Source organism: Hemiscyllium ocellatum, chromosome 27 (genome assembly GCF_020745735.1).
Source record: "Hemiscyllium ocellatum isolate sHemOce1 chromosome 27, sHemOce1.pat.X.cur, whole genome shotgun sequence".
Classification (NCBI taxonomy): Eukaryota; Metazoa; Chordata; class Chondrichthyes; order Orectolobiformes; family Hemiscylliidae; genus Hemiscyllium; species Hemiscyllium ocellatum.
In genome coordinates, this window is record NC_083427.1 from 3,082,544 (window position 1) to 3,110,167 (window position 27,624).

Sequence of the window (27,624 nt, forward strand, 5' to 3'; positions counted from 1 at the left end):
AAACTAAACATAACTGAATTTTGATCACTCTCTCCAAAGTGCTCACTACCATTAATCAAACACCTGGCCTGCTTCATTACCAAGTGCCAGATGCAGTTTGGCCTCCCGTCTGGTCTGCCCTCGACGCACTGTGTCAGGAAACTCTCCTGCACACTTTGGACAAAAGCTGATCCATCCGACGTACTAGTTATAGCATTTCCTGTCAATGTTGGGGAAGTTAAAGTTCCCCATAATGACCACCCTATTCCTTTCCCTCCTGCCTAGATCTTTTTGCCAATCCTCTCCTCCACCCTTTGCGAAGGCCTATAAAAATCTCCCAGCAGTGTGAACTCTCCTCCTGCTTCTAACCTCAGCCCATACCACCTCAGTAGACAAGTCCTCGTCAAAATTTCTTTCATCCACCGTTATACTGTTCTTGACTAACAAAGCTACACCTCCCCACTTTTACCGCCTTCCCTGGTCTTAATGAAAGATCTAAACCCTGGAACCTACAAAATCTATTCATGCTTCATCCATGTCTCCGAAATGGCCACAATATCGAAGTCCCAGGTACCTATCCATGCTGCACGCTAACCTGCCTTATTCTGGACACTCCTGCCATTGAAGTCGACACACTTCAACTCAGCTTGCTGTCTGCAAACACACTCTTGTCGCCTCCCTAATATCATCCTCTTATGCACTGGATCTACACCTTTGGTTCTCATCCCCCGCTGAGCTCATTTAAACCTACCTCAATAGCACTAGCAAAGCTCCAACTCAGGATATTAGTGCCCCTCTGGTTCAAGTGAAGACTGTCTTTTTTGTAGAGGCACAGCCTTCCCCAGAATGAACCCCAATTATCCATATGCCTGAAACCTTGCCTCCTGCACCATGCCTGCAGCCACTTGTGCAGCTGATATCTCGCCCTGTTCCTCGTCTCACTATTACGTGGCATGAGTAACAATCCAGAGACAGCAACTCTGTTTTTTCTAGCTCTTAGTTTCCACCTTAGCTCCCTGAACTCTTGCCTTACATCCCTATTCCACTTTCTAGCTTTGTCATTCGTACCTATGTTGAGTACGACTTGGGGCTGGTCACCCTCTCCCTTCAAGACCTCAAATACATGACTCGAGACATCAAGGACCCTGGCACCTGGAAAGCAACACACCAACAGTCAGTCTGTTCCATTCCCAACAAACCTTCTATCTGACCCTCTAACTGTTGTGTTCCCAATGACGAAGACTCTCCTCCTTTCTCTGTTTCCCTTCCGTGAAACAGGGACAGACCGTGCCAGAGACCTGCATCTCAACTCATGACCCTAGTAAGTCATCCCCCGAACAGCATACAAAACGGTATATTTGTTATTCAGGGAAATGACCACGTGGGATTCCAGCTCTGACTGTTTTCCCACTTCTAACAGTTACCCAGCTTTCTTTTTGCTTAGGAAAAACTACTTCCCTGCAACTCTTATCTATCACAGACTCTGCCTTCCGAATGATGTGGCTGTCATTCAGCTCCTGCTCCAGTTCCCTAACGCAGACTTGGAGGCGCAAGAGTTGGGTGCACCTCCTGCGAATGTACTTTGACGGGACACTAATGACGTCCCTCACCTCAAACATCATGCAGAAGGAATATTCCTCTCCCTCTACTGCCATCCCTGGTCGTCCCCTTTTCAGGAAGTAAAAAAGAAGAGGAGCGTACCTGATGTGTCCCTGGTGTTTAAGTTTGGAGGAGGTGGATGGGTAGAAAGCCCTATAAGGGTATGGATTGAGCTCTGAAAACACTCATTATATAGCTGAGCGGGAAAAAAAGTCCCTTCTTTCCCAGAAATCTCTGATCTCTGAAGTCAGCTTTTAAAGATTTAAATTAGTGGCTCATCTTTCCCGACAGGTCCCTGGTCCAAGGTCCCACTCTTCCTGCTGCTGAAAATAGAAAGGCAGGGCTCCGACGCTTGAGGTAAATTCTCAAAGATTTAAATTAGTGGTTCGCCCTTTCCTGACAGGCCATTGGCCCAAGCTCCCGCTCTTCCTGCTGCTGAAAGCAGAACTGGAGGGCTCCATTTGTTGAATTCACCCATCACAACTCTGTTACTTTTGCACCTTTCCAAAACATGACTTGCAATCTGCTCCTCCGTGTCTCTGTTGCTATTGGGAGGTCGATGGAAAACTCACAATAAACTGACTGCTCCTTTCCTGTTTCTGACTTACACGCACACCGACTCAGTTGACAAACACTCCTCGACGACCTCGCTTTGTGTGGCTGTTATATTATCTCTGAATAGCAATGACATTCCCCTACTTCTTTTACCTCCCTCCCTATTCCTTTTGAAACATTTCAACCCCGGAACATCTGACAACTATTCCTGCCCCTGAAATATCCAAGTCTCCGTCATGGCCACAACATCGTAGCTCTAAGTACTGATCCTTTCTCTCAGTTCATCACCTTTACATGTGACATTGAATGCGTTAAAATAGACACACTTCAACCCATCACACTGACTGCAGCTTTGCCCTTTCAACTGCATATCCTTCCTCACGGACACTCTGCACACTGTTTCTGTTCACCAGCTAAATATCCTTTGATTCACAGCCCTTGTTCCCATTCCTCTGCCAAACTAGGTTAAACCCTCGCGAAGAGCCCAAGCAAACATCTCGCCCACGATACTGCACTCCAATGCAAGTGCAACACGTCCTCCTTGTACGTCCTCCCAATGATCTACATATCTGAACACCTCCCTGCTACACGAACCTGTAGCCACATGCTCAGCTGCACTCGGTCTCTGTTCCTACCCTCGCCTGTGACACCGATAGCAACCTTGAGATTACTACTCTGCTCTCCTTTCTTTTACCTTCCAACCTAACTCCCTGTATTCACTTTTCAGGCCCTCATCGTTTTTCCTAGCTATATTATTGGTACCAATGTGTACCACGACTTGTGGCTACTCATCCCCTCCCGCTTAAGAATCCTGTACACTTGATCTGAGAGATCACCTACTCAGGTACCCGGAAAACAACATACCATCTGGGCGTCTCCATCGCAACCATAGAATCTCCTGTCTGTTCTTCTAACCATTGAATCTCCTATGACTATCACTGCTTTCCCTTGGTAGGTCAACTCTCCTTCAAACCCTCCCCTCAAAAAAAACAGAATACAAATCGGTGTACTTGTTATGGAGGCGAATGGCCACAGGGGTTCCATGTACTGTCTGCCTATTCCCTTTCCCTCTCCTGAAGGTCACCCACACAAAAAGTTTAATTCTCATCTCTCTCCCTCTTGCACCATCTCTGCAGTTGCAACACTAAAATCTGTTCCGTTATCCCGGTGTACTCTGTTTGCTATGATCTGCCTGGATAGCATGCAAACCCGACATTTTACTGTATCTTCGTACACATGACAACAATAAATCGATCAATCAATCAATTTTGGAAATGGCAGCAATGTGCACGTGGAGCCTAAGATCAGTGGTGATCATGCTCAATGTCTGAACAGGTTGGACCAGATGTATGTTCTACCCTATTTTCTCTCTGTCGTCTCCTGGTGCTTTTCTGTCCTCGTTGAACAAATCATTGTCTTAATCCAAAGTTGTTCTCTCTGCCTGGTTACTTCACTTTGGCCCTGAAATATTATTGACTAAATTACATGATTAAATTTTTAAAATAAGCCCACGAAAATGCTCACTCTGAAAAACCATGCAGAAATATAAAGCAAACCTAAACTTGCTCTTACCTTCAGTGGTAATCTAAAACTAACCTTCTCGTACTTGGCACACAGTTCATTTTTTCAACATAAGTTATTTTCAACATCATTGGTTCCGATCCTACAAGCGATCAATACCAAACCTACCCGTTTGTTGCAAACTTTCGACACAGTCCTTCTTAATATCATAATTAGTGCTTAGCAGCCTCAAAACGACTCCAGTCAGATGAACCACATATTTGATTGATCCAAGAGATATCCAACAATGCATGTTGCGTGATCAGAAGTGATGCACAGCATTAAATCAATGCAACAATTAGCAGTTTTATTTCATGTTTAATAAACAATTTCCATTTGACCTGCAACTGTACAACAGTATGTTTGTTTCGTTGGTACAAATCAAGATCTCATGGCTGCAACCAACTTATCACATAACTAGGAAATGCATGTTTAATTCAAAAGTTTCTAGAAACAATTTCGGTAAATGTTGATGTTTGTTTTATTCTGCTCAGGCATGTTACCAATCAGGAAATTGGAATACCTTTGCAGGAAACTGACTTTGAGTATAATGGGACCGTATATCAGAAGTCAAGTTTCAGCAGGTTAGAAAGATTTTCTCACTGTGTAAGTTCATGTGTCAGTAAATTGGAACTCTTGTTTCTCGACATGAGTCAACAGATCATTGATTCTTGTATTTGCAATACACAGAGAGATAATAGGATGAAGCAGACAGGGTTTCTTTATTTCTTCATTTACCTAATTTTCTTAATACTTTCAGGGGATATTCCACAATACTCTTAATCTCTTCCCTGAATTTTCTTTGAGTCACTGAATAAATAAACATGTTTGTGCAACAACTGAGCATATGTAACATGTTTGCACTTTCTTGCAGAATAAACTTGGGGTCACTGAAGCTTTTGATGTTGTAATTATTTGTAAATCTGTCATAAAAGAACTGCACAACGTAAGCCATCCACAAAAGAATGAAACTTCCAGAAATAGCGAAAAGTAAAACAATGGACTTCCTCCGGTTCTCTATTTCTGGGTCAGTTGAATCTTCCCTATTATTCTGAGTCCGCAGTCTCCTTTGGGCAGCACTGCTCACGAGAATATGCCTGACAGTCAGAGCATTGAACAAAATAATCAGAATGAACGAGAGGCAGGGTGTTAAAATACGATCAGAACAATCAAACACTGTCCACGCTGTTGAGGTGTAACGAGTTTCCTTCTGTCTACAATACCGGGGATATTATCAATTACACAGATGGGCTCATGTAGAAAATACCAGGGAACACTTTACAAACATCCCAGTGCACAACCAAACCCTATAACAAATGTTGCAGTTTTTTCAATGCTGTATTTTAATTTCAGCTTCTGACAACAAATAGCTACAAATCTGTCAAAGGTGAAAGCCACCGTTAACCAGACAGAACTGTCTCTCATTGCATGAATCAATGCAATGCTGAGGCTACACAAGGGAGTAATTAACAGAAAACTTCCTGGCGAATAAATGCCAGGAATACGATTCATTATCACTGCAGTAATAATGACCAGGAGATCCATCACTGCCATGGACAACAAGTACTGAGTGATACATAGGGAAAGACCACATCTTCCTCGTGCCAGGATCACGATAGCCACTAAATTAGCTGAAACAGATAAGAAAAGTTACCTGATAGACTGACACGAGTAATAATGCGTAAAATTTGTAGCTGCAAAATTTGAAGTGATCAGTACTGTTTTAATTCAAGCTCGTTAAAAGTGAGATAACTCGAGTTGAAAGTCTATATGTTCCTGTGAGGATGAAGCACATGTTTGTTAGGAATGTGGAACCCTGGATAACGAGAGATTTTGAGGATTTGATAAGAAAAAAGAAGAAAGTATGGCTTACGTACAGGCAGCTTGATTAAGGGAATCATTGAATGGATATAGGGGATACAAGAGTTTTCTGAAGAAGGAAATCAGGAAGGTGAAAAGGAGGCACAAGATTGCCTTGGTTCAAAAGATTAGGGTGAATCCAGAGAGGCTGTTTAAGTCTATGAATGGAAAAAGATTAACTAGAGAAAGAATATGTCCGCTCAAGGAGTTTAGTGGGCTTGTATGTATAGAACCGCAGGAGATAGGTGAAATTATCAATGAATATTTCTCGTCTGTGTTGATACCAAAAATGACATGAAGTCTTGGGAACGTAAGGAAGTTAATGGTCATTTCTTGGGGACAATCACTATCACTGTAGAGGAGGTTTTGGATTTATGAGAATGTATGAATGCCAATAAATCTCCTGGTCCTCACCATAAATATTCTAAGGCTCTACAAGATACTGGAGAAGAACTTGCAGGGGCCTAGGATGACATTTTTACGTTATCGTTCGCCAAAGGTGACATCGTAGAAGATCGAGGTTAGCGAATGCTATGCCTTTATTCAAGAAGGGCTGCAACAAAAGCTTGGGAGCTATAGACCAGTAAGCCTAACATCTGTGCTGGGTCAGTTACTTGAGAAGATTCTGAGAAATAAGATATACATGCATTTTGAAAGACAGAGTTAGATTAGAAATAGTCTGGAAGGATTTGTGCATGGGAAAGCATGCCCCACAAATTTGTTATAGTTGTTTGATGAAGTGCCCAGGAAGTTTGAGGAGGGCAGGACGGTGAACATCGTCTATATCGATTTCAGTAAGGCCTTTGATAAGGTTTCACATGGTAGACTACTGTGGAAAGTGAGAATGCATGGAATTCAGGGAGAGCTGGTAAATTGGATACACAATTGGCTTGATTGTAGGAAGCAGAGGGTAACAGTGGAAGAATGCTTGCCGGGCTGGTGGCCTGTGTCTCGTACGTTGGTGATTGGCCCATTACTTTTTGTTATCTATGTCAATGGTTTGGATGAGAATGTAGAAGGCATGATTAGAAGTTTGCAGATGACACTAAAACAGGCAGTATTGTGACAATGAGGAAGGTTATCAAAAATTGCAGCAGGAGCTTGATCAGCTGGAAAAGTGAGCTGAAAATGGGAAGCGTAATTGAATATACATAACCATGAGATTTCGTCTTTTGTAAAGTCAAATCAAGGTAGGAGTTTCATGACAAATGGTACGTCTTTAAGGAGTGCAGTGGAACAGAGGTAGCTTGGAGTTCATGTTCACAGTTCTCTGAAAGTGGGCAGTGAAGAAATTTTTGGTGTACTGGCCTTCATCACTCAGGGTGACATCATTGTGTATCGAAGTCGGGAAGTTATGTTGTGGTTGTAGAGAATGTTGGTGAGGCCACACACGGAGTATTGTGCATCTTGCCAGAGGAAGGATGTTATTAAACTGGAAAGTGTGCAGACGAAATGTACAAGGATTCTGCCAGGACTCAGCGGCCTGAGTTATAGGAAGAGGCTGGACAAACTGAGACTTCTTTTCTTTAGGGCGTAGGAGACCGAGGCTGATCTTTAGATGTGTATAAGATCATGAGAGACATGAATATGATGAATGCCCTGAGTCTTTTTCCAAGTGTTGGTGAATTGCAGACAAGGGGCCATCATTTTAAGGTGAGGGGGAAAGAATGAAGGTAACCTGACGGACAGCTCTTTTACACAGAGGATGGTATGCATATGAATAAACTGCCAGTGGAAGTGGTTGAGGTTGGTACATTAACAACATTTAAAAGTCATTTGGACAAATAATGGATAGGAAAGTTTTCGAAGTATGTTGTCCAAGTGCAAGGGAATGGTGTTAACATAGTTGGAAGTTTTGGTCGGCATGGACCAGTTTTGTCCAAAGGTCCTGTCTCAGTGATATAGGACATATGGCTCTATGACTACACATCATCTCATAAAAAAGAAATATATCAAAATATCCAACAGTTTTACTTGTTATTCTTGTGGTGCTTAGAAGTATGAATAATTATTACAGTCAGATTTACACTAATTAATTTTTAAAACTACCTCAGGTTCAACAAACTAACAATGAAATTTAATTCAAAACAATTTTAAATTACTAACAGGAAAAAATGGTAATTGCTGCAGAATGTATGGAGAGAGAAGCAGGGTTTGATTCCGAGTCCAGTGACTCATATTAGGAATATTCCTCTGAAATTCATATTTCAGTGAATGAAATATATTTAAGGTATATTCATGGTGATTCAACCGCTGACAGATCTTTGAGAGAATTGAGCCAGTATGCATTGGCTGTTGCCAACAACTATGTCTTTTTTGTGAACATTGTCCCAGAAAACATGAAAATAATTTTGTTTGAATATTCATGGTTTTGGATAGTCTTCATAAATGTCATTATTAATAAGTATCAAAACCCTGGGACACTGGTTGATAAAATTTCATGGAGGATCTATTTTTTTTCACAAGGCAATACGTTGTCAATACTGAATATGTGAGCATTTCAAAAAAACAAATTCACCAATCTGAGGTGAAACAATTGCAGACTTTTGTAGGACTGATAAGATAGAACACATATCTTTTGCATTATCGTTTCAAATGCATGCTTGAGCAAATTGAAGCTGTTTATCACATAAATCGAAACTAATGAAGATTAAGAATTAAGAGATCATGTTGGTTGGCTCCGGTTTCAAATGACAAGGGAGCATTAAAAGTGAAAAACCCAAGATCCATGAATGGTGCAAGGATTCGATTGAGCTTAGCTCATAGATTTGACCACGAGGCTGGTGTGGTTCATCAAGTGGAATTATTATTTCGTCTTCCTCTGTTGTGGTGTATCTGATGATGTTGAGGATGACAAAATAATGAATTCATTTGATGTAACAGTGCTCTTTCCATCTATCGACATCGACATAGCCAAAAGTACCATTTCCACATTATTGGGCAAACTGGTTACTAGGATACCCAATGACACCCGCAGCATCAACAAGAACAGCATGTTAAAATTACCGGACCTATGCCTGACTACTCACTTTATATTCAATGGACAGGTTTATAGAAAAATCAATGGTATGCCAATGGGGTCACCGATATCAGGCTGAGAGCAGAAGCAGTAATGCGAGGCTTGGAACGGACCACCCCTCCCCAAGTTCCAACCCAAACTCTGGACCCGGTGTACAGATGACACTTTTATCATCACTGAACTTACACAACTGAAAGGATCCTACTAGCAAATGACTAGCATCCTCACCAGAAGAAAATTCACTAAAGAAGAAGAAAACAACAACTGATTCATCTTCCTGAATGTGTTAGTGGAACGCACACCGACCAGTGAACTCCACACCAGTGTGGACAGGAAGAATATACATACAGATCAAATACTGAACTATAACAGCAACTATCCAAACACCTACAAACGAAACTGCATTAGAAAACAATTTAAATGAGCAAGAACACACTGAAGCAACACACTGCTCCAGAAGGCACAACAGGAACACCTGTTCAAGGGATTTAAATGAAACGGCTACCCCAGAATTACTATCCTCACATACTTATGCAACTAACCTAAAGAAGAAAACACTATATGACCAGATGCGATAGTGACCATACCGTAAATCAAAGAAATGTCAGAAATGATTACCTGACTACTCAGATTCCTTGGAATATTTGTGGTCCACAGAGCAGTAAACACCTTTCACCAGCTCCTCACAAAGTTTAAAGATCCAACACCCACATCCAACAGGACGAACGTTATCCACAAGATGCCCTGCTAGCACTGTGAAAAACACTACATAGGAAAAACAGGAAGAAAACTGACCGTACTGGTGCATGAACGTCAACTCACGACTGCCAGACACGATTAGTACTCTCTCATTTCCAACCACACAGAATGCAAAGGGCACAGACTCAACTGGGGCCATGTATCCATCCGAGCTCAGGCAAAACAGATACATGCGTGAGGCTTCATTGAAGCCTGGCATTCCAACTAGAACTGAATCAATAAACACATTGAACTGGACACCAAACACAAACCACTACGATACAGAATTTGAAGTTCCAAAAAACAGAGACGTAACTGCCAAGTGGGACTGAGCATCAACACTGTGTCAAAGATGCACTGACGATATCACTATGCGAGACGACACAATGTCTGCAGAAAACCACACCAGCTCAACAAACAAATCTACGACCTCATGCACAACCCAGGCCACAAATACTTTCAAAACCTATTTGAAGAAGTCTTTAGGATGTGGTCTCTGGGGTGAGAAATTTTCAGCATTCAACCATAAGTGGAAATTTTGCATGTGAACCGAGAGAAAAAAAAAATAGGACATTTGGGACCCTAAGATGCATCTTTTTGGGAAAGATGAAGCAATGATTGCAATCTCTTCTTTTATTGTAATGAATGTTTTGAGATTTAATTTGCTATGAATAATTCCAATCTTTAAGATCAGATTCAATTTTCAGCAGTCAGTATTTTACATAATCAGTTGTTCATTTATATTATGTCTAAGAAGACAGCAGAGTATTAAGTAACTTCAATCATAATACTGCAAAAAGCCCTTCCGAATGCATGGCTGTCGATAATTTGTTTATCGAGAGCAATGTTTTAAATGTCAACAAAAGCAAAATAACAATTGTATATCAATCATAGGCAAACGTCTGTTACCTACGTTTCTATGTTATTCCTACACTCATGTCTATCAACTAATGTTTTGTTACTTTCACATGCAATGCTTAATTCTGCAGATCAGGTTGCAAATCATCAGCTTCCATTCACACTCCTAAAACTAGTGGTGCTGGTATTGGCGAGAAGGACAGTTGCTACATTTTACAAAACGCTCAAGGTAACTGCTTGTTTGAAAGACAATAAACAAGATAATTACAAGTGAACAGGGCCAGTCTATTCAATCCTTTGAATCTGTTCTCCTGCTGAGTTACACAAAGGAGATGTCTAGAAAGCTCTATTCACCCACCCAGATCTCAAATCCAGGACCGTTTTCGCCAAAAGAAGTCATTGTGATTTTTAACGTATTATATTGAACGTCAGCCTCAATTGCTGAACTGTGGGAGACCAGTAAAACGAAGACTTCGTGTGACAACAGGAAAAACTGCGGTTGCTGTTAAGCAGAAACAAAAGGCGAAGTTCCTGGAAATGCTCAGCAGGTTTTAGTATGAAAATGTGTATTATGAGATGATGACTGGGTGTCTGAACTCGAACTTGAAGTCAATAGCATTGATTTTCCAGGTTATTCAGTAACATAATTGCATTTCATTCTTTATATTCTTCTTGTTTCCCGAACGTTGTTAACCACGTGTTTTATACTTTTTTTCGCGGGGGGGGGGGGGGGGGGGGGAGGCGGTGGGGGAATGGCAAGGGTGCAAAAGAGAACTGCCCCAGCTGGTACACAGATTCAGCCGATAATACTGACGTTATTCTGCAACAGATTCTACCACGTAACTGTGAACTAACCGACATCCGATTCATTACATTCATCTACACCCAATATTTCAAAGTACATTTATGAACTTTCATTCATAAATTAGTCCTCTAATTTCCGTATTATTCCCGTGAATAATCTCCTGCGAGGTGTATAATCAGAGCTGAATGCCAGCGATTTAACATTGAAATAAAACCCGACTTTCGATCATAAAATGACTAATTGCTGCAATACTTTACCAGGAACAGCGATTGCTGCAAGAGTTGTGTAATAAATTGCATATACCAGGCCTCTTGGTGGAGCATGTATTTTCTAACGAGAAATGAAGAAGTCTCTTTGAAGTGCCACAAATGTACCAACCGGAGGATTCTTTACTATAGCGAATGTTAAATTCCAAGAGACATCATTAATTTTACTCATAGTCACTGAACAAAATAAGTTAGGTGACATCTCCATATGCATTGCTAAAATTCATTGGGGAAACAAGTTGCAGTGACTGTTTTTATCTTTATCTCTGAACTGCTGCATGCATCGCAGCACTTAAAGTAATTGCTGGCAGAAAAGCTCTGATCTGGCTAATAGCTGGCACAAACCTTTGTATGATGGATTGCATCTGCTTTCTCTTCTCTGAAGTGACCATGAAAAAAAACAATCCGTACTATCAATCAGTTCGAAAAGATTAAAAGAAACCACCATGGAAACAGTCAGGGGCTGATGAAAGTACAATGGACACAGACAATGTATTTTCTCCACTATGCAGAGTCTGGCATCGAAGCTTAGAGAGCTGCCCACACATTGGGGTCGCAAAAAAATGTACATAGGCATTCCTTTAGAGTAACAGAACGAACTGAAAATCAAAACTCCTCCAGCTCTATCCGTGGATAATTTTTGTATCACTAATGTAGTAAACCTATCAGATTTGTGAATGCAGCCGCATATATTCAGGAATTCAAAGTCTTCAGTGTTGACTGCGCTCGTTATTAAAACCCAGAGCTTCAAATTAAACAGGTTTATGAACCTTTACTGGTAACACCACGAACACTATCGAATGTCAAACGCCGATTCATTATATAATGTCATCTAATATAGATACTTCGCTGATTTCAAATTATTTGTTGAAAGAAATGAGGGAGCAGAATGAGTCGACTATTCAGTGCAACGAATTTTGCATTGTCAAAGAATGATTTGCTACTGTTACCAATGATGGGTCAAACGAGTCATGAATGGCATAACAATAATTCTGCTTGTCACAGCCATAGGAATAATCAATTTGAGATTATTCAATAACACACACTTGAACTCTCATTTCTCCATTTTAACATTTATGTAAATTGACAAATCTCTCCATGTACACCATTGCATTTTTGCCATTTACTGCCATCTCTTTTCTTTTTGTAGTTCCTATTGTTTAATGGGAATTCCCAATGGTTTGGTTTTGGCAGTCTGGATGTTCACTGAAAGCAGTCAGTCTGTTTTGAGTTTGTTCATCCAAGAAAGAGCTACGTGGAAGAAGGTGTTCCGTGCTGATTCAAGGATCAATGTACTTGGACACCGAGATCTCTCTGCTCATCTAGACTACCAAGAATCTTACAATTAGCCCAGTACTTTGCATTCTGGTTACTCTGACCAAAGTGAATCCCCTCACACTTGTCCACATTAAACTCCATTTGCCACCTCTCAGCCCAGCTCTGCAGCTTATCTATGTCTCTCTGTAACCTACAAAATCCTTCGTCACTATCCACAACTCCACCGACCTTAGTGTCGTCTGCAAATTTACTCACCCACCCTTCTGCACCCTCATCCAGATCGTTTATAAAAATGACGAACAGCAGTAGACCCAACACCGACCGATGCGGTACACCACTAGCAACTGGACTCCAGGATGATCATTTTCCATCAACCACCACTCTCTGTCTTCTTTCAGCAAGCCATTTACTGATCCAAGCTGTTATATCTCCCACAATCCCATTCGTCCGCAGTTTGTACAATAGCCTACTGTGGGGAACCTTATCGAACGCCTTGCAGAAATCCATATACACTACATCAACCGGTTTACTCTCAACTACCTATTTGGTCACCTTCTCAAAGAACTCAGTAAAGTTTGTGAGGCACGACCTACCCTTCACAAAACCGTGCCGACTATCCCTAATCAAATTATTCTTTTCTAGATTATTATAAATCCTATCTCTGATAACCTTTTCCAACACTTTACCAACAAGTGAAGTAAGGCTCACTGGTCTATAATTACCAGGGTTGTGTCTACGCCCCTTCTCGAACAGGGGAGCCACATTTAGTATCCTCCAGTCTTCTGGCACTATTCCTGTAGACAATGACGATTTAAAGATCAATGTCAAAGGCTCGGCAATCTCTTCCCTGGCTTCCCAGAGGATCCTAGGTTAAATCCCATCTGGCCCAGGGGACCTATCCATTTTCACGCTCTGCAGGATTTCTAATACCTCTTCCTTGTGAACCTCAATCCCACCTAGTCTAGTAGCCTGTATCTCAGTATTCTCCTCCACAACATTGTCGTTTTCTAGAGTGAATACTGTCGAAAGATATTCGTTTAGTAATTCCCATATCTCCTCTGACTCCACACGCAACTTTCCATTACTACCCTTGGTTGGCCCTAATCTTACTCTCGTCATTCTTTTATTCCTTAAATACCTACAAAAAGCCTTAGGGTTTACCCTGATCCTGTCCGCCAACGAATACTTGTATCTTCTCTTGGTTCTTTTGAACTCTCTTTTTAGGTCTTTTCTGGCTACCTTGTAATCCTCAAGCGCCTGAATTGAGCTTTCACATCTCATCCTAACATAAACCTTCTTCTTCCTCTTGACCAGAGATTCCACTTCCATCGTAAACCACGGCTCCCACGCTCTACAGTTTCTTCCCTGCCCGACAGGAACATACTTATGTAGGACACTCAGGAGCTTTTCCTTGAATAAGTCCACATTTCTAATGCGCCCATCCCCTGCAGTTTCCTTTCCCATCGTATGCTTCCTAAATCTTGCCTAATCGCTTCGGAGTTGCCTTTCCCCCAGCTGTAACTCTTGCCCAGTGGTATACGCCTATCCCTTTCTATCACTAAAGTAAACATAACAGAATTGTGATCGCTATCACCAAAGTGCTCACCTACTTCCAAGTCTAACACCTGGCCTGGCTCATTACCCAGAACCAAATCTAATGTAGCTTCACTCCTTGTTGGCCTATCTACATACTGTGTCAGGAAACCCTCCTGCACACACTGGACAAAAAAAAACATCAACAGTACTCGTACTATTGTGTTCCCTGTCAATATTTGGAAAGTTGAAGTCCCCTATGACAACTACCCTGTCTCTCTCACTCTTTTCGAGAATCATCTTTTCTATCCTTTCCTCTACATCTCTGGAACTATTCCGAGGCCTATAGAAAACTCCCAACAGGGTGACCTCTCCTTTGTTGTTTCTACCCTCAGCCCACTCTACCTCAGTTGACGAGTCCCCAAATATCCTTTCTGCAACAGCAATACTGTCCTTGACCAGCAATGCCACACCTCCCCCTCTTTTACCATCTTTTCTGTTCTTACTGAAACATCTAAATTCTGGAACCTGCAACAACCATTCTTGTCCTGGCTTTACCGTGTCTCCGAAATGGCCACAACATCGAAGTCCCAGGTACCAACTCATGCTGCAAGTTCATCCACCTTATTCCGGATGCTCCTGGTGTTGAAGGAGACACACTTCAAACCAACTTCTTGCTTGCTGGTGCCATTCTTGCCTCTCTGAAACTTGATTTTGGACCTCCCTATCCTCCACCTTTTCTGTATTCAAACAAGAATTTTGGTTCCCATTCCCCTGCTGGATTAGTTTAAACCCACCCCAGTAGCCTTAGCGAATTTTCCCCCAGGATATTGGTACCCCTCTGGTTCAGATGAAAACCATCCTGCTTGTAGTGGTCCCACCTACCCCAGAAAGAGCCGCAATTAACCAAGAATCCAAAACCCTCCCTCTTGCACCATGCCTGTAGCCACGTGTCCATCTCCTCTATTCCTCGCCTCACTAGCAAGTGGCACGGGCAACAAACCAGAGACAACAACTCTGTTCGTCCTAGCTCTAAGCTTCCATCTTAGCTCCCTGAATTTCTGCCTTAAATCCCGATCTCTCTTCCTACCTAGTCGTTGGTGCCTGCGTGGACCACGACTTGGGTCTTCTCCCCCTCCCCCTTCAGGATCCCAAATACACGAACCCTGGCACCTGGGAGGCAACACACCAACTGTGAGTCTCTCTCGTCCCCACAGAACCTCCTATCTCTCCCCCTAACTATGGAGTCCCCAATGACTACTGCTCTGCTCCTCTTCCCTTCTGAGCAGCAGAGACAGACTCTGTGCCAGAGCCCTGTGCCCCACTGCTTTCCTCTGGTAAGTCGTCCTCCCAACAGTATGCAAAACGGTATAGTTATTGTTGAGGGGAATGGCCACAGGGGATCCTTGCACTGCCTGCCGTTTCCCTTTCCGTCCACTGACTGTAACACATCTGCCTTTTTCTTGTACCTGAGGAGAGACTACCTCCCTGTAACTCCTCTCAATAAACCCCTCTGCCTCCCGAATGATCCGAAGTTCATCCAGCTCGAGATCCAGTTCCCTAATGCGGTTTTCGAGGAGCTGGAGTTGGGTGCACTTCCCGCAGTTGTAGTCAGCAGGGACACTAATGGTGACCCTTACCTCCGAAATTCTGCAGGAGGAACATTCAACTGCCCTCACCTCCATTCCCACGATTCTAAATTCCCAAAGAGACTGTTGAAAAAATAAGGAATAAAAGATAAACTCGTTACCTTTCCAATCTGGTATACAGAAGTATTTTTTGTGAAGAGGAAGAGGATGGGTGGGAGACACTACCCGAGTAGAGTTTTGGATAGCGCAACCACACAAATATATGACTTCCCAGAAGTCCTTCGCTCTTCCCTCGCACTTCTCAACATATGGAGGCCCGACTCGCGAGGTCAGTCCCTATTAATGCAGGAAAACTCACCCTTCCCTTCAGCCCTCGCTTCACCACTCGTTCTTTCCTTTCCGCTCTGGCAAAATTCAGTATGATTGACTGTTCTCCACTGATATGCAAATGTAAGACTCGCCCCTACTCCCATATATTCATGGGTGATGTCAATCTCAATGAAATTGTTGTACTGGTTGCACTGGTGCAGCATTGTTCCATTACTCTCTTTATCGCTGCCCAGCACGACTGCTCTGGGCAGTGCACAATGCAATTACATTCACTTTCTGTGTCCCGGAATCACATACAGCCTCACAGAAAGATGATCGAGGCATCAAGCATAGTGAAAAAGGCTCAGGTATATTGAGTGCTTATATACTTCTGTTTCTTGCTCATCTCCCTGATTTTATTGGTTACACGGATCCCCAGACCCACTCTGCAGCAGATAATGTGCCAGTGCAAACAAACTTTCAAAACTTGCCACCTCCTACTTTAAGTAAAAAAGCAGAAACTGTCTACCAATTCCATCTGACAATAAATGACTTTTTAAAGAATTACGTTTTCCTTCGCCTGCAGGACATCGAGTGTCATTATATTTTTGAACAGCCTGACCTCACATTACAATCTAACATGTATCAGGTGTCAGTTCACATGAAATTTTCCATACTCTGATGATGAATTTCATCATATAATTGGGTACTTTGAAAAACTCGTCATTTGAAGTATTAATCAAGGTCAAGAAACGGCGATCACTGAGCACATGCGCACATGTCTTCTACAATTTTCCAGCTATGAGAGAATGTAGCCATGACTTTTCGGTTGGATGAGGTGGGCTTATTTGCTTTATGAAAAACTAAATTGGCTGCCAGTTGGAGAGAGGTATATAACTTGTTTTAGCTAAGGTGTAAAAGTAATTAGTTGCATTCATACATCGTACAGAGATGCAGATTTAACCTCGGCTGGGTTTCTGTTTAATACAGAAAATTGCACTGTTCTGGATCTGCATGTCATGAAAATGCTGGAACCGGAGATATGTGAACGTATAAAATGGATATTAGACCAGGTTTGCAGGAAATCAATTTCAAATCATATAGGTAGTCATTGAGGGAATTAGAGGAAGTTCAATTCTCGTTGATGGCACATATTCGTATGTAGAACAGCCTGTTCTTGCTCCTAGCTGATTTTTTAATGCCTTGTATTCCATTTCGCAATTTTGGCTTTCTGCAGGCGTTATATCTCCAAGCTTGAACATTATGTAAAAATGTGCATGAATGGTTGTGATGATGGACTACTTCAAGCAAATCTAAAAGTATCAAGAAGTTGAATTCATAGCATGAAGATTATATGTATATGACACAGAGCATTACCATCTGTGCATTGAGGGAAACATTAGACGTTCGTACACATTTGAGACAAAAGATGTTCAAAATGTGGAGAAACGAAAGATTGTGACCTTCTGTGTGAAGATCTTTGAACATCCATGAAGAGACTTGTACAGCAATAGCAAAAGCAAACGATCAGTGTAAGTGTGCCCCACATATGAAGATCCATGCTGACAAAGGATATGGGTTCTCCTTTCGACAATGAGAGATTGGTAGAATTGGACTTTGTGCTGAATGGCCTGAGGCACTGGTTCACAAGCTGAAATATTGCATAAATAAGTCATAAGCTTAGATTCACTTCCGACTTACAAACCCTGATATTTGTGATTATGTGTTGGTCCAGCTGCAATAGATTTGCTATCAAAACAACATTGAAATTTCCATACCTGGAGATGAAACCAAGAATTTTCCACAAACATCATAAAAATTGTAATTCACACGCAATTTCAATGTACACCTCGTTTGCATATGTGGCAATCTGTCAGTTTACTGCAATAATGTTGTAGCGATGTTTGACTCTCCCTCTTTAGCTATCTATCTATCTACCTATCTAGCCACCTATTTACCTTTATATCTATGTTTCCACCTATTAATATATTTAGATATCTATTTATCTACCTTCACTTGTCTAGTCCTACATGGAAGTTTAACTGCACATAAAACCATTATGCCGCCTGTTTATTTTCTGTAATTAGCCAAACATCTTCAAAAAAATTTAGTTTATTGTAATTGCATGACCTCGGCTCAAAGTGTTAAAACGACAAAACGAATGTTTTGTCTTCATCATCAATGAGACTGCGACTCGGAACTATTCATAATTTGCTTCAGGATAAGACAGTTATGTAGTCTCTTGTTGTTATCTGTCCATATCATTGTTAACGCATCACAATGACAATCGATTTGGACCATTGCTCTAAAGTAGGTACTATAGCAGTTGCTTATTTTATCCAGATTTAACATTGGAAAAAGGGTGCCTGATGAACTGTACATCAGATGGTCTATGCAATCAAACCAAATATTCCCATGTATAGTGACGCAATAATGTCTGGCAGAAGTACTGTATTGAAAGAAACAAATCACGGAGTTACAGATTTATTACAGTGCAGAAGGAGCCCATTCCTCCCAAAGTCCATGCAGGTTGTAATATGCAGTGCCAATTTCATGCGTTTTCTTTCATAAACCTGCACGCAAAAATTATCCAAACAAAGTCTATCCAATGTCGTCTTGAATGCTTCAGTTGAACTTAGTCCGACCACATTTTTAGACAATGAATTCCGTACACTAAAAACTCACAGTGTGCACAAAGCTTTTCTTTCTCGCAAGATCCTTCCTTTGCTTAGGTATCAATTTAAACTAATAGTACGCAAGGTGGAGAATCGATTTTTCCACACGCTCCAGTTATGACTTAACCTTACAAAAGCTTAGAAATCCTGATATTCGGCAACGATGCCACTGTAGTCTATTGACCCAGCTGCAATGGATCTGAGTGTCAATACAACACTGGAATTTCCATAGTTGGCGCCAAGAATTTTACATCCATATCACATAAACTGCAATGAATGTGCAAATTTCTAGACTGTTCCATTTACATTTTTAAACATCTGTCAGTTTGCTGCATTAGTATATGCCAAATCAGAACTCGGCCTCTCTCTCCACCTATCTCCCTATCTAGCTGCCTATCTGTCCATCTATTTATCTACCTATATATCATAACTTCCCCATGCCCATTTTGAAACCTCATTGACATATAAAGTCATCCTGCCAACCATTTGTCTTTTTTATCAGCAACCAAACTTGATACACAAAAGAACACCATAATTTTGTGTGATTGTACTAAGTCCACTCAAACATTAGTAGAAACGGTGAATATATTTGGTCCTCACCATAATATAAATGGCGATAAATCAAGTAGGTTTATAAGACCTTTGATTTGGAACTGTTCATTATTTCCTTCATGATAAGACTTTTAAGTCATTTCTTGCTGTCTTCCATCTCTACTATTTTAATGCCTCGCTGTCAGAATCTAACAGCTAGAAGGCTGGAATATGACCTTAGCAGTGAGATTTGGAGCGTTTCAAAAGAGGATGTCCATAAGACATAGAGCAGAAATTAGGCGATTCGGCCCTTCAAGTCTGCTCTACCATTCAATTGTGGCTAACAGGATTTTTCCACATTTTCACGCTTTCCCCCCATAACTTTTCATCCCCTTGGCAATCAAGAACTCATTTATCTCTGCTTTAAATGTGCTCAATGACCTTGCCTCCACAGCCTTGCGTGGCAATTAATTTCACAGGTTCATCACTTTCTAGCTGAAGATGTTTCTACTTTGCTCTTAGGATGTGCCTTCATGTCCTGCTCTCTCTTGCCAATGTAAACATCCTCCCAACTTCCACACTGTCCAGGCCATTCAGTATTCCTAATATTTCAAACAGATCCCCCTCATCCTTCTAAGCACTATCGAGAATAGTCCCAGAGTCTTCAAAGATTCTTCATATATCAAGACTTTCATTCCTGGAATCATTCTCGTGAGTCTCCTCTGGACCCGCTCCAGGGCCAATACCTCTTTACTTATTATGAAGCATAAAATAGTTCACAATGCTCTAAATGTGGCCTGCCCAACGCCTTATAAATCCTCCGAAGTATTTCCCAGCTTTTATATTCTCGTTCTCCCGAGATGAACGATAAGATTGCATTTACCTTCCGAACTACCAGCTCAACCAGCAAGTTTGCCTGAAGAGAAACCTGGACGAGGAATGTCAACTCCGATTTCTGAAATTACTCACCATGTAGGAAATAATCTATGCCTCTATTCTTCCTACCAAAATTCATGACCTCACACGTTCCCACGTTTTGCATCATTTGCAAATTATTGCTCACTCCAAAACTACCTGAATCTTTCATCAGACTCCTGACCTTTTCAAAGCTACCTGCCCCTACGCTTACCTTGCATCATCCGTATCCTGAGCGAGAATTCTCTCAGTTCCTGCAGCAAATAATTAATGTAGAAATTGAAATGTTGTTTTCACAAAACTAACCCTTCTGGAACAGGAACTGTCACTGGCTTCCATCCTGAAAAGGACTCTTTTTATCCCTCACAGTCTGCCTTCTTCCATGCAGTGAATCTTCTCTCCTCACTCGCACCTGGTCTCTAAAACCACTGGCCCTTATTTTATTCAACTGCTTCCTGTGCATCACCTCATCAAAGGACTTATCGAAGTCCAAATAGATAGCATCCATTGACACTCCTTGGTCAATCCCGTTCTTTACCGCCTCAATGAATTCTAACAGATTCGCCAGGCATGACTTCCCCGATGAACCTCTGCTGATGTCGCTTTTTTATGATTCACTTCTAAATATTCAGAAATCTCATTCTTCACAATGGACACCAGAATCCAATGACTGAGATCAGACTAATCAGCTGATAAATTCCCATCTTTTGTCCTGCTTCTTTCTTAAGTGGGGACGATTTTCTAGTCCTCTACGATCCTCCCTTACTCCAGTAATACCTGAAAGATCACTACAGAAGCCTCCATGATCTCTTTAGCTATCTTCTTCAAAATTCCAGGGCGGAGTTCATCTCATTCAGCAGTTTATCCACTTTCAGACTTTTCAGTGTTTCTAACACTTCCTCCGCATTGATGTCCACATTACTCATCTCAGCTCCATCACTCGCTTGAATTTTTAGAATATTAATTTCGTCTTCACTGTAAAGCTGGACGCAAAGTACGTGTTCGGTTCCTCAGACATTTCTTTGTTCCCCATTATGACTTCTCAAACATCATTTTCCAGTGGCCCGATGTTCACTTTTGCCTTTATATGTCTATAGAAACTCTTGCAATATTTCCTCGTATTAACAGCTAGTTTACACTCGTATTTAATCTTCTACCTCTTTTTTTCATTCTTCGATGTCCTCTGTTCGTCTTCGTTGATTTCCCAATCCTTTGGCTTCCCACTGCACTTCGCCACCTTACATGCTTCCTCCTTTGTTTTTATGTTGTGTTTGACTTTCCTCGCAAATTATTTTTCTGGTGATTCACTAGCAAGCTAATTTTCCCATCCCCCTGCATATTGAAACCCCCATGTTCACTGTAACCTTGCCATTCTTATACGCCTTTTTTTTGTCTCTTGGTGTTTCTTGTTCTCCAAATGTTTGGAGACCTGTACATAACTCCCATTATGAATTTCTTACCTTTGCGTTCCTCAACTCTACCCACCCAGATTCTACATCATCTGAACTTACGATGATTATTGCTATAAATTCAATTTTTTTTTACTAACAAGGCAATGAATTGTCTATTCTATGCTCACTTATTACATAAGAAACTGCACGACATGACTTATACATCATATCACCTGATCTAGCAGATTGACTAAATCTTGCCAAGTACATTTAGACAATAATGCGTAGTACAGAAGGAGATAATGTATCTGAATAGGCTCTATTTTCAGGGGCTAATCTCTTGTCTACATTCCCTGCTTTCTTGAATGCGTCAAGTGATCCTGCTTCCCCCACATTTCCGAGCAGTGCAATTGATATCCTGACTAGTTTCTGTGTGAACCATTTTTTTTCTGTCACACGACATTTGCACATCATTTTACATTAATAAAATGCGAGATGCAAGGACAAATTATGCCATCTCAGTACAAGATATAATTTAGCTGAACTTCCAAATCATCTTTGCCGAGCAGCATTCGAAATTCATTCCAGGTGAAAAAATGGTCTTAGCTGTCATTGTGAAAAGTCATCTGAGTTCAACTTGCAATATGCTTGAGTAATAATGCCTTTCACGTCAAGTTTAGAAAGAGACGGATTGTCCACAGAGGTGGTGACATCAAATGTTTGGACTTGTCGGAATGATAGAAGGATGCATTCGGAATAATTGACTTATATGCAGAATTAAGCTGATTTGAAAAGTACAGTACTTCCTCAGTTCAAATTTTGTGCATCATTTGAAGTTATTCAGGATGCATTCTCTTCAAATTCAATGAAAAAGAGTTACTTTGAATCCTCTTCATATTGGAGTTTGGTGTTCATCCGTTCTCACGAAGTGCAGCAACACAGTCCCAACTGAAAGTTGGGAGACATGAATTTGTATAGTGAAAAATTAAGAACGCCAGCGAAGGAAGAGAGAACTTAGGTATAAACCTAGTCTCAGCGTTATATTAGTGAAATCCATAGAGCCAATACAATGGATCTTTCAGTTCGTTAATTCCAATCTGCAGTTCTAGCATGAGATGGGCCAAAGTAGATAAGAGGGAAGAACCATATTTTCCAGGATACTTTCAAATGTTTCTTCTTAGCTCCATGTAACTATTTCCACTTCTAAATTATGTTAACATTGTTTCCTGCCAGCATAAAGAATATTATTAGATCTGTGGTGGCAAGAAAATAAAATTGCTAAAACAAGCAGAATGGTCTTTACTCACTAGACACAGTGTTTCATACAAGTCCAGAGGACATTGTTGTTCTCGACCTCAAAAATCAATAACAGTTCGTTATATACAAAAGAAGACTACTATTGTCTTATATCCGAATGATTTAGAATTCACCATTTATTCCTTCTTTCACTGGATGATGGTTTTGTTGGCAAGACCAGCCCTTGTATGCTATTCTTAATTTCCTGTGAAATCTGTGGTTTCTTGATTATTTTAGGGAACAGTTATATGTCATTCACACGTCTGCTGAACTGGGACAGGTCAAACTCAGGGATGATGTTCGATTTTTTTTCTGACAAAGTTTTTTAGTGAATCAGGTGGGGTTTTCACAATCACTGACAGTGGCTCTATTCTGTCGGATTTGAGAACATTTAATTAATTGTAAATGAATTTCATCAGCAAAGGTGGCGGGTTTTCAATTTCAGTGATGAATGCATTTGCTTCGGCCTTTGTACTTCTCATCAGTGTCATCATTTGCCATTCTTTGCACCTAATGCCTGACAATGATTAGAAACAGGGAATCGATGATAACCAACAAACTGCTGATAATTAAGTTAAGCAAAATCTCAGACGTTTATAAACTATCCTTCTATTGTGTGATCCGTACCACGCAATCGAGTTTTCAGTGATACCTGAACCAATAATAAGCTAAGAGAGCAGAGAAAGACGAATTTTTAATCTTCTTGAATGTTTCAATCTAATCGCTAAACCGAGTCTTTCATTTCCACTTTGGTAACTTGCCTATACATCCTGGTAACATCAGTATGGCGAATTTAAATATGAAACGTGTTAAAATGTCAATCAATAAATGCGATCTGAAGAAAGAAATATGGAGATATCTTGTTCAATGACATTTCAGACAGCGATGCAAAATTGTTCTCTGTTGTGTTCACAGTGGGGTTCTCCAGCATACCACTGCTACTTCACTCATTATATCCAGGGCGAATCTTCCTATTGAAGCTCTGAATGCCACTCATGGGAAAGATATCCGCCGTGACAGGCTGCAGAGCTAAACAGATTAAGCAGGAAGCAGAATCTTGAAAATGAACAGATGATAAATAAAGTTATTGAAGAATTTGAAGCTAAAATATGTTAGAGGTATTACTGACTATTGCATTAACATCTCTCCGATGTATAACATGTGTGCATGTGTCTCTAATATTATATGCATGTTATGAACCAGACCACACCCCTCAAAGAAATGAAGCCTTGACGCTATGCGTAACTTATCTTAAAGGTACATGTGAAGTGCAATGTTCCAGATGCACAGCAACTAGTCAAATTACTCGAAGTTAAGCAAACCACAATGTGTTTCAACGCTATGGTTAAAATACAAACAATACAAACAGGAATTTAGAATAACTTTATTACTTGAAAACTTAACCAAATAAATGGACAGCGAAGAAGGCTACTTCAGAGTGCAACAGAATGTTGTTCAGATGGGGAAATGGGGTGAAAACTGCCAGTGGAGTTTAATTTAGATAAATGTGGGGTGCTGCGTTTTGGAAAGGCAAATGAGGGCACAATTTATATATCTAATGGTAAGATCTGCTGATAATTGTTAAAAAACGAGTACCTGGAGTGCAGATACATGGTTCCTTGAAAGTGAAGTCGCAGATCGATAGGCGAGTGAGGAGTGGGGGGGGGGGGGGTGGGGGTCATACTGTGGCTGTACAGAACATGCCTGAGGCCACTATTGGAATACCGTGTGCAATTCTGGTCTCCCATGCTATAAGAAGGGTGTTGTGAAACTTGAAAGTGTTCAGAAAAGATTTGCAAAGATGTTAACAGATTTGGAAGGTTTGAGCTTACAGGGAGAGGCTGAATAGACTAGGGTATTTTCTCTGGAGCGTGGGAGCCCGTTGGGTGAGTTGAAAGAGGTTTATAAAATCATGAGGAGCACAAATAAGGTAATTAGCCAAAGTCTTTTTTTTCGGGGATGGGGGAGTCCAAAGGTGAGGGCATGGGTTTAAGACGAAATGTTAAAAAAATTAAAAAGAACCCCGGGGGAACCTGGTTCATACATCGGGCAGTCCATTAATGGAATGAGCTGCCAGAGGAAGTGGTTAGGACTTTTGGAATCACAATATTGCAATGGAATCTTGGTGTGGAAAAAAAAACAGGAAGGATTTAGAGGCATAAGTGCCAAATGCTGACAAACGGGACGAGATTTATTTAGGGCATCTGGTCAACAGGGATGAGTTGGACCAAAGGGTATGTTTCCATGTTGTGTATCTCTGTGACTCTTTGACACCACTAGATATAGTACCTACTACTAATTGACTGTTCCAATATCATAGCATCCCATAAACAGATTATTTGGCAAAAGGGTAAACTGAGACACAGATTCTCGCATGCAGTTCTTTAGGAGAAAGAAACATTCAGAGGAAATTCAGAGTGTAGCAGCCAAGAGACAATTACTGGAGCTCTTGAGAACCCAAAAAGCTTCTGAGTTACTGGTAAAAAAAACAAGAAATCTGGATCCATGATCACTGGCCACATCCATCAGGCTGCTTCCATTCTTCTAATTTTTCAATGCCTTAATGCCTCACAACTTGTTTACTTAAATTGTCTTCAGTAGTCAGTTCAGAACTTCTGCCTTGCAGCTTCTTTTCAAAAATAAGGTCAAACTACCTTTTTTAAAGTGACAGCATCGTCGCATACATAAAATATTTCACACACATATATATATATAAATATATATATATATACACACACACACACATATATATATAGATATATATATATATATATAAATAAAATGCATATGTACATCTACACACGTACACATGTATCTGTGTGTTGATAGACGTTTCTACTATTCCGCCTTAGTGGTGTCACCACTCATTGCATGACACAGTTGAAATGAAGCCCTAATCTTCTTGTAGTCATCCTGGGAGTTATTTTTTTTTCCTTTTAGTATACACAAAAAGCTATAAACTACTTAATGTTTAGAACCAGATTGATGGAAAGCATGGAACAGGTTTCTATCCTGAAGAGGAAAATGTGCAAATTAGATTTATTAGTTAATTAGGTGCTAGGAACAGATAATCAATTATATACCACCAGCGTCACACTATAAGTTAAAACACTAAACTCTTTTAAAACCCCTGATACACACACACAAACACACAGGCATAGAGAGAGAAAGGATGTGGATGGAATCAGTTCCCGCATCACAGTTTACAAGATGTTTTTGGGTTGATTCTAGTTGATCCTGAGGCTTCTCCTCGGCATTCGTTTCACAGAATGCTGTCAATTGGTTTGCAAGAGGCCAAGGCATTTGGTTTTTGCGTACGGGTTCTCTGGCTTCTCAATTCAAAGTTACAACTTACATTGACTAACAACGGAAAAATTAGCTGTCTTATTCAGTTTCGAAATGTTTTATTGCAGAGATCTGAGAGAGAGTTTCTGCCTACTGCGAGCCCTGCGGGTTTCTTTTTCATGACATGAGAAAGTTTCTCTCTGTTTTGTTGATAGCTCAAGCTGTTTAACTACCCGATGACCAATTATATATTTGTTGTCAAGCGGAGGACCTTTGTCATTGATAACTCGTCATTGGTCCATAAACCAAGCAACTTCATTTGTAAATAATTCCTAGGATCAGAATCATTTGTACATTGCTGGAAAGCACAACCACACGAACAGTGTTAATAATACGTGTCACTTATTTTCAAAGTATGCAATGATTCTTGCAAAACCCTGTGTTTCAAGCAGATATTTTTCATTTTCGCCCACTATGTTTTAAAAAAATCACAAACAAGCAAAATGATTACGATAGGAATATCTTTCGCCAGCAAAATGTATCCTTGTTCCCCACCATTACAGAAATAGTTGAACACTGAATGTTAACATGCAGGTGTTTATTCCTCCATTGAAAATCTATCCATTAGGTTCTGTCTTTCAGTTGCTTTCTATCAGGGACAGACGAGCATTCTGTTTCATGTCTCTCTGCCTTTCTACCTCAGAGAAATACCTAAAATCTGATGTCTGCCCTTTTTGTCACAATCCCTTTTGGAACTATCACTACACTGGCAAGATATTCGGTCCCTTTCCACGACAACATATAAAAAGTCTAACTGATAATGTTAGTCTGCTTTTCTCTCTTGACTGCGGGAGAATTTTACACTGTACCACTGTCGGAACATTTCCTCAAGCGAGATAATTGGGCATTCTCAGTCCCTGGCCTCAGGAAATTATTTTACTTCCTCACCCCTCTCCTCAGTGACTAGTATTGGTCAACTCGGCTTGCACAGAATGGTGGATGCACACTGATATTCGAATTTCATTGCCTCATTTAGGCTAAATTAATGAGGACTGATGTTTGTTTCTTGATTTATTACCCTCAGCGAAATTTCGGCATGAAGGTAGATGTACCTCAGTTGTTAATCTCAACATTTGATTTGCATAATCATCAATGTCTGTCAGTCTTCTGCTCTCAAGGAAGCGATTTCCGTACAGTTCTTCGCCTTTTGGTCTTTCTTGCCTCAGAGAGTTCCCATACAATGGCTGGTGGCGTTCTTTACTTGGTGGGGTGAAGGGCCTGTTTCTGTGCAACACTGCTTTTTCTTCATTCTATCACTGTCAGAGCAATAACTTTATACTAAACAGCATCTTTTCCTCCCTCTTACTCAGAAACCGTCTTTGAACACTAATAGTTCTTATCTCCCTGCCTCACTTTCCTCTGAAAATCACTCTTCTGGATTTTTGGTGTCTCGATTTCTTCACTTCGACAGCCAAAAGGCATCACTCTCATAGGCTATCAATGCATATTCTTCTAACTTCTCCCTATGATAACCCTCTCTCAAGGGTCTCATAATCAACTTGTTCAGTTCAGTACAGTCTTGA

General features: G+C 40.8%; 1 pseudogene; it reads left to right on the top strand.

Moving 5' to 3' along the window:
• The window catches only part of LOC132828625 (Ig heavy chain C region, membrane-bound form-like), a 136,250-nt pseudogene extending 125,527 nt beyond the window's left edge, over positions 1-10,723 (top strand).
• Positions 10,724-27,624: the final 16,901 nt, after the last annotated feature.